Here is an 8,758-nt window from a genome sequence, read left to right on the forward strand (position 1 = left end):
CAGTGACTGAACATAAGACCATTGACCCCTTAAAACATTTCAGGTACACAATTCTCTGGCCTTAGCTGAGTTCTCATGGTTGTACATCATTCACCAGAATTTTCTCATTCTCCCCAAGGGATCCTGTATGCACGAAACACCAACTCCCCATTGTCCTTTCCCCATGACCCCGTGTGGCCACATCCAGCTTTGTGTCCCAGACACCTCATCCAAGTGGGATCATACAGTATCTGTCCTTCCGTGACTGGCTGATTTCACTTAGTGTAATGACTTCCACTTTCAACCCGTGTTGTAGCCTGTGTCAGAACTCCCTTCATTTTTTTTTTAAGATTTATTTATTTATGTATTTGACAGACAGAGATTACCAGTAGGCAGAGAGAGAGGAGGAAGTAGGCTCCCTACTGAGCAGAGAGCCTGATGAGGGGCTCGATCCCAGGACCCCAGGATCATGACCTGAGCCGAAGGCAGAGGCTTTAACCCACTGAGCCACCCAGGCGCCCCACTCCCTTCATTTTTAAGGCTGAATCATGTTCCATGGTGAATAAACCACATTTTGTTTATCCATTCATCTGTCAGTGACACTTGGGTGGCTTCCACCTTTTGGCTGTTGTGAGAAAATGCTGCTCTGAATATGGGTCCTTCTACTTTCAATTTTTGGGGGCATATAGGCTGCAGTGGAATTCTGTGTTTAATATTTTAAGGAACCACCGTATTTTTTTCCCCACAAATGAACCATTTTACTTCATTCCTTCCTAGGGCAGAACAAGATAGCCATTTATGGATCTACCTCATTTTGTTTATCCTTTAACCCATGGATGGACATTTGCACATATCATTTGCAAAAGAACATCCTTTTCCCCATGGATGGACATCTCTGTTTTTTGCCTGTTGTGAACATGGCTGCTATGAATATTCCTATAGTTTTTTGTTTGTTTGAGCCAGTGTTTTCAATTTTGGGGGTATATATCTAGGAGTAGAGTTGTTGAACCCTGTGGTAATTCTGCTTGGATCTATTTGAATAAATGTCAAACTATTTTATATGTAGACTGCACCATTTTTCACAAGCAAGTTTTAAGGGTTTCAGATTCTCAACATCCTTTTGTTGTTTTTCGTTTTCTTGATCATAGCGATTCTACTTGTGTAAAACGACATCTAACTGGTTTAAATTCTTCATTTCCATAAAGACTAATGATATTTAACATCTATTCATGTGCTTTTCACCATTTGTATAATTTCTCTGGAGAAGGGTCTACCTAAGTCCTTTGTCCATTTTAAAAATGGGGTTGTCTTTTTGTTGAGTTGTAAAAGCTCATATTCTGGGCAACAGAGTGATATTAGATAAATAATGTACAAATATTTCCTTCCATTCTGGGGGCTGTCTTTTCATTTTCTGGGTAGTATCTTCTGGTGTACAAATATTTTTAAATTTTTTACATTTCTTTTTTAAGAGTGAGTGAGAGAGAGTATGCAAGTGGATAGGGACAGAGGGAGAAGGAAAGAGAATCTTAAGCAGACCCCACACTCAGTGTGGAGCCTGATGTGGGGCTCAATCTCATGACCTTGAGATCATGATCTGAGCCAAAATTAGGAGTCAGATGGTTAGCCAACTGAGCCACCTGGCACCTGGGACAGATTTTTAATTTTGAGGATATTATTTTATCTATTTTTTTCTTTCCCTTCTTATGTTTTGGTGTCAGATCTAAAAGCATTGCTAAATCCAAGGTTATGAAGATTTATCCCCATTTGTTTCTTCTAGGGTTTATAATTTTACCTCTTACATTTAAGCCTTTAATTTATTTTGAGTTAATATGTAATGTGGTGTGAGGTAAGGGTCCAGCTCCATTCCTCTATACGTGGATAGCCAATTGTCTAGCACCCTTTGTTGAAAAGACCATTCTGTCTCCCCAGTATAATGTTGTCTACCCTTGTCAAAATTCAGTGGACCATAGATGAAGAGGTTTATTTCTGGACTCTTAGTTAAATCCCACTGATCTGTATGCATACTTCTAAAAAAATGTATTTTATTTATTTAAAATTTTTTTGTAAATTTAAAATCAATTAATTAACATATAATGTATTATTTGTTTCAGGTTGTATACATACCTTTACGACAGTATCACAATGTTTTATTTACTATTGCTTTGTATTAAGATTTGAACATTGGAAGTGTGACCTTTCACCTTTGATTTTCTTTTTCAAAGTGGTTTTAGCTATCTTGTGGTCTCTTTAAATTCCGTGTGACTGATATGATTAGCTTGTGCATTTCTTCCCAAAGGCCTTTGTGAAATTTCTTGGGAGCATATTGAATTTCCACATTGCTTTGTTACTGTTGCCATCTTATTAATAGTATGTCTTTACATCACTATGGGGTATCCTCAGATTTATTTAGGTTTCTCTTACTTTCTTTCAGCAATGTTTTGTATTTTTTGGTGTACAAGACGTATACCTTGATTTTATCCATGTTGACGTTCCCTAAAATGGAATTGTTTTCCTAAATTCCTTTTTGGATGTTACATTGCTAGTGTATACAGATAAGAGAGATTTTTGTGTATTGATATTTTGTCCTGTAACTTTGCGGAATTAGGGAACTGGCTGTTATCATTTTTTGTTGATTCTTTAGGAAGCTCTCTAAGTAAGATGATGCCATCTCTGGTCTCTGAAGAGACCTAGTTCTACTGTTTCCTTTCACATGTGGATTCCTTATTTCTTGCCTTATTGTTCTGGGTAGAACTTTCAGTGCAATACTGAACAAGGAGTGAAAGCCAGCATGATGGACCTGTTTGTGATTTCAGAGTAGAGCTGTCAGTCCTCAAAATCAAGTAGTGTTTGATTAGGGTTAGGGCGGGGTTAGAGTTAGGGCTTAGGGTTAGGGTGTCCCTGTCCTCTGCTGTACAGAGCCCATTCTTCTCTGGTAACCAGCAGAGTGATCTTTTCAGAGCATAACCTTTGAGCCTCTCTGTGATCTGCTCCCCAGCTGCCTGTCTTCTCCAGCCTTTCCTCTCCCACCGTATCCCCCCTACCCCCATGGGCCTCCCAGGTGTGTGGTCATCCCACATGTGCCTTGGGTCTGACTCCAGGCCTTTACATTCTCTGCCCTCTGCCAGGAGCACTCTTCTCTCCCCCTGCTTCTTGTCTGACTTATTCCTCTGTTGGCTAGACCTGGACTTGCCCCCTGGAGATCTGACTCATGTCTGTGGGCTGTGTGTGGCCTTGTCCCTTATTTAAATGTAGTGCCCACTTTCCCTGTGTGAGTGATTTACTAAGCTGTAAGGTATGGGGCAGGCACTGGGAAGTAGCCTTAGTGCCTGTGTGAAAAAAATCAGTTTCAGGGCACCTGGGTGGCTCAGTTGTTAAGCATCTGTCTTCAGCTCAGGTCGTGATCCTGGGGTCCTGGGATCAAACCCCGCCATGGGCTCCCTGCTCAGTGGGGAGCACGATTCTCCCTCTCCCACTCCCCCAGCCTGTGTTCCCTCTCTAGCTGTCTCTTTCTCTGTCAAATGAATAAATAAAACCTTAACAAAAATCAGTCGCAGAGGGGCTCACCACCCTTGCTGACAATGGGGGAGCTGCTGTCCCCACAGGTAGTCCCCTCAGAGAGACAGGACTTGCAACTTCTTGGAGCCCAGGAGATGGAAACCTGGACCTGGAAGCTTCCATTCTTGGATTCACGGCTGGGGCCTAAGCAAGTGCCCTCTTCTTCCAGTGGTCCTCTTTCCCCTTCCCTGCCCATGGGCTGGACCTGATTCCTGGTCTGGGGGAGTTCAAGGGGGACCACTCCCAGGAAGAACAGCAGTTGACTGATGGACCTGGTCAGCAAGAGGCCCAGTAGCCTTCAAGGGAGGACCGTATGGGGGTGGAGACAGCTCTGTGGGGCCTGCGACAGCCCCCTCAAAGCAAAGTGGGGCAGGAGGCCATCCTGATGATTCTAGCCAGTCTGTAGGCCATAGAAAGGAGGGCTGTGCCTGAAGGTGCTCCACTCCTGGAAGGTGGGGACAGGACCTGCAGGGGGCCGGCCAGGAAAGGGCACCTGCAGAGTTTGCCTAGGAGCTTGGCACAGGGGGAGCATTCCTGGCTCCAGCATGCTGACTGTGGAGTTGGTTTCCCACCTCTGAATCCTCAAGCTCCCCTTCGTATGATGGGGTGCTGATGGCCCACATCTCTGGGAGCAGAAGGTAGGGACACCCCATGAGCACACTTGTTCGGGACAGGCTGGGAGAGTGGCTGTAGCTTAAAGCAGCCCAGGGCCTGCTCCCCTGAAGAAGGTGCACACGTCCATGGCCCTCAGCTCTGGGGTCCTGCTGCCAGCCTCTAACAGTGACCTTTCTCTGCCTTGTCCCTCATCCCTGTAGATAGGTGGTCTTCCTGGAGCTGTCCCTGCAGAGGGCAGAGAAGCCTATCATGGCAGGACACAGGTTCATCTACTAGGTCATCACCGACCAACAGGCTGCCAGGCCTGTGTGCCCCCCTGGGAAGGCTGGAGGGTGGTGGTCCTCAAGGTCCCCAGTGCCCCCCACTGGCAGGATGTGTCCATGTAGCACATGGTGATGATCAGCCGCTTCTGTGAGCAGCACTTCCTCCGTGAGGTGGATGACCTGCCATGTGCAGATGTGGACATGAAGTTCTGCGACCATGTGGGCTTGGAGATCCTCTCCTCCCTCTTTGGCACCCTGAACCCCAGTTTCTACCGGGTGTCCCATGAAGACTTCAGCTACCAGCACTTGCCACAGTCCCGGGTCCACATTCCCAGGGACCAGGGCGACGTTTACTACATGAGGGCCTTTTTGGGGGGGTTGGTGGTGGAGGTTCACTGATTGACCTTGGCCTGTTACCTGGTGATGGGGGTCGACCTGGTCAATGGGATCAAGGTTGTGTGGCATGATGAGAGCCACTTGAACAGGTACCTGCTGGACCATAAGCCCACCAAGGTGCTATCCCCAGAGGGCCTGTGGAACCCGTGGCAGCTGGGCTGTCCCCTGGAGGACCTGTGGGACCTATGGTGGCTGGGCTGCCCTCCATGCCCTTCATGAAGAAGCTGAGATTCAGGCCATGCCCAAGAATCTCCAAGACATCTGGGACTCATGAGGGGCTGTCCCCATCTCCATCAGGGGGTGCTGTCCTGAGCAGAGCTGTCAGAGCAGCTTCCTACTTCTGTCACCTTGAGGGAGACCATGGAGCACAGCCCTGCCCACATGGGCATTTCCAGGGCCCCAGCGGCACCCACACACAGGAGACCTGGAGACACAAGGTCTTCTCTTTGTGGTCACTACAGTTTGATAACTTCTGGGTCATTTGCAGCTGTGAACAGCTCATTTTATGTTGGATGATTTCTGTGTCCATGCTGAGCAACCATCTTTAAAAAGAACAATCAAGGGAAAAGGTTTTCTTTTTGGTTTCTAGACAGACACTGCCTGGTGGGGGTGGGAGTGGCCCTTCAGAGGCCATGAAGCCAGGATAGCCTCTGGTTGGGTCTTCCCTCCCAGGCTTGCACCTTGCCATGGCCATGGGGATTCATGGGCAGGGGAGTACCGAGCCACTTCTCAGACCTTCAATCCCCTGATGCCAGAGGCCTTGTCTGTGGCCACTAGCTCAGCCTCCAAGAGGAGCATGGAGCCCTCTGAGTTATGTATGGTTTCTGCCTTGGTTTTATTTTTAATTTTTTAATTTAATTTAATTTTTACAATTTAAATTCATTAACCAACATATAGTACATCCGTAGATTTTAATGTAGTGTTCAGTGATTCATTAGTTGCCTGTAACACCCTGTGCTTATCACAATATGTGCCCTCCTTAATACCTGTCACCCAGCTACCCCATCCCCTCACCCCCTCCCTTCTGTCAGTGGGGCCAAGTCCCCAGGCTAGGGGTTAGGTAGCTTCCTACATGTTCCACCTGTCTCTCCCTGGCTCCCCCAAGCCATGCACAACCCTGGGCTGCTTCCCAGCAGAGGGCAGTCTTAACTAAGGTCAGAAAGATGGGATGGATTTTCCTGACTCCACCTGCCACCCCCACCTCCCCCACCCTGCTAGGGCTGCAAGAGAGGAAAGTTTTCTTCAGCTCCTCCTTTTTTTTTTTTTTTTTAAGATTTTATTTATTTATTTGACAGACAGAGATCACAAGTAGGCAGAGAGGCAGGCAGAGAGAGAGGGAGGAGGAAGCAGGCTTCGCACTAAGCAGAGAGCCCGATGTGGGACTCGATCCCAGGGCCCTGGGATCAGGACCTGAACCGAAGGCAGAGGCTTTAACCCACTGAGCCACCCAGGCGCTCCTCTTCAGCTCCTCTTAAGGTCCCTGGCTGGGTCTGGAAATTGACAAAGACAGATGAACAAGAGAAAGCTGATTTTTTATTTTTTATCAGACAGATGAACAGGAGAAAAGCTGTTTTTTTTTTGTTGTTGTTGTTGTTGTTGTTGTTTTTTTTGCTGGGAGCCTCCCAAGAACATGGAGACCAGCATAAGCAACTGAAGCAGACATTTCTTCTACATTTTAGGCAAAGAAGTAATCAATGTGTGAAGAACTGAGAGACACAGGGGTTTGAGCTAGGGTTGGTAAATGGTAAAAAAGTAACTAGGATGATAAAGGCTAGTTTAACCAAGTTTGTTCCTCTAGTCTTCATGGCCCTGAATTCCTTTACTCTGGTGATAAGCATGTCCTCCCTGCCATCTGGGGAGGGAAAGTACCACATGGGAGTATTCTGACTTGCTTCAGGGAAGGAGGGCTGATGACTGGGGATCAGAGGGATCTCCTTGCTTCTGCTCTATGGAAAATTCTTTCAGTTTCTATATTTAATTTGCCATGGTACCATATTTGGGACAGTGTGTCCTGACCCTCACTGGCCTGGTGCTGTACTCTGTCTTCTCCTAGTAACCAGGACATTCAATGTGCTGCTCTGGAGATGGCCCAGCCCTGGGGCAGCCCATTGTCCAGGGAGGCACCTGCCTCCAGGGGAGGGTTGTCTACGACTTCCCACATGGGTGCCCTGTTGCTGAGGGTGGCCGCCCCTCCTCAGGGAGATTGGGTGAGAGTGTGCAGATCTTACTTCAAGAAACTGACTTCATTTCCTGCAAATGTCTGACTTCATTTCCTACAAATGATCCAGTAGTGGGATCATACAGGAGCACTATTTTTAGTACTGGGGGGAAACTCCATACTTCTCCCAGCATGGCTGTGCCAACCAAGGTCAATTCTGGATGATTTTACCTGTAAACCAGAGATTTTTCAAGATCCTCTCCAGCAGAGAACAAGAGGAGAACATTTTCAAGGGCTTGCAAAGTATACTAACTGTAGGAATAAACCAGTAACTCTGAAACTATTGAAATGCAGAAATGGTTCTCCTTCTTCCATTTCTGGCCAGCGTGCTGGTCTGTGGCTTGATCCCACCTCAGGCAGTTGGAAGGTTGACCTCCCATATCAGCTGCCACTGAGATGGCTACTGTTTCCAGAAATTCTTTGGCGTGTGGCCGGGTTTCCCTACTTGTGCACAGATCAAGTTGGCAACCTCTGACAGTGGAGCCACGGGTCCTCCACGCATGGTGCCTCCCCCATCCTCCAGTGGAGCCATCACACTGAGGGTTTAGGGGGACAGGAGCTGCCCCTAGGCAAAACCACCAGAAAGTCCCACTGTCCCTACCCAACCTTCAGATGCTCCTCAGTTACTCCTGTGCCTCTGGTGTCTTCCTGGAACCCTGACCTAGCTGTTTTTGGACAGCTCAACCAGCAGTACCCTCACTTTCTGGGAGGGGGATTTACTGGAAGCCACAGTGTGTCCTGCTGCCCCACTGTTATGCTCAAGTTTTCGTGTCTGAGAGACCACCAAGGAGCCAACACTGATGCAATCACACGAGGGTTTATTTGACAAGCTTAAGCTTGGGCCCAAGTATACCTGACGCAGAAGAGTAGGGACTTGGACCCCAAACCAGATTACAGTCAGAGTTTTTAAAGGCAGAGTAGGGGTGGACTAGGTGGTGGGTGAGGACAAAGGGGATTGTGGATGATGTGTCTCTAAGGAATTTTGGAGGCAAGGTCTCCAGGACCTTGAGGGACTAGCTATTGTTGGGAGAAAGGTTATTACTAGCAATAAAAAATCTTCTCATGAGACCCTTTAGATGTATATCAGTGGACCATATGCTTGGGAATGATTCTCAACACTATCTTGGAGGTTTAGAGATAAAGTTTCACATTTCTCCTATCAAGTGTCCTTGTTGGTGAGATTTAGGTTTAGAAGAAATTTAACTTTATTTCCATTTCCTTCCGCCTCAGCCTCCTTTAGTTTTATGGTGGGGAGGGTGACATTAGGGCCTGGGGAACTGAGTTATTTGCCTCTGGAAACTGGGCTATTGTTAAGATAGCTTCTTTGTTGTAAATCTCTAGGACATTTGTAAACCAAGGGAGACTCCTGTCTTGCAGGATTGTGATTTCTGCAAGTTAACTATTTGTTTTTCTTTTAGGGCAGCCAGGGGTGGCTGAGGAATGTCACACATACTACCAAGGGGAGGGGAGCAGGTAGAGAGGGGGTGCAAGTTGCCAGATTTTGCTTTGTCAAGATGGCTGTAGTTATGTCAGGGCTAGACTTGAGGTGGGTACAGCCTTGTTTTTCTTGGCCTCTGCACCACCTGGATTGCTTTTTGAAGGCACATAGTTTGAGCTGTCTGAGGACCAAAGACCATGGGCATGTGGCCTGGAGGGGTTCTAAGCAGAGCTGATGGGATGGGCAGGCTGTAAGGCACAGAGGAAGGTTTCTAGAAAGCTGTCTGGGGTCCCT

The 8,758-nt window shown here is 47.2% G+C and overlaps 1 pseudogene; it reads left to right on the forward strand.

The window, feature by feature from the left end:
• The first annotated feature begins 4,359 nt into the window (after positions 1-4,359).
• On the forward strand, positions 4,360-5,027 carry LOC125104383 (histo-blood group ABO system transferase 2-like; annotated as a pseudogene).
• The last annotated feature ends 3,731 nt before the right edge of the window (positions 5,028-8,758 follow it).

This window comes from Lutra lutra, chromosome 7, assembly GCF_902655055.1.
Source record: "Lutra lutra chromosome 7, mLutLut1.2, whole genome shotgun sequence".
Taxonomy (NCBI): Eukaryota; Metazoa; Chordata; class Mammalia; order Carnivora; family Mustelidae; genus Lutra; species Lutra lutra.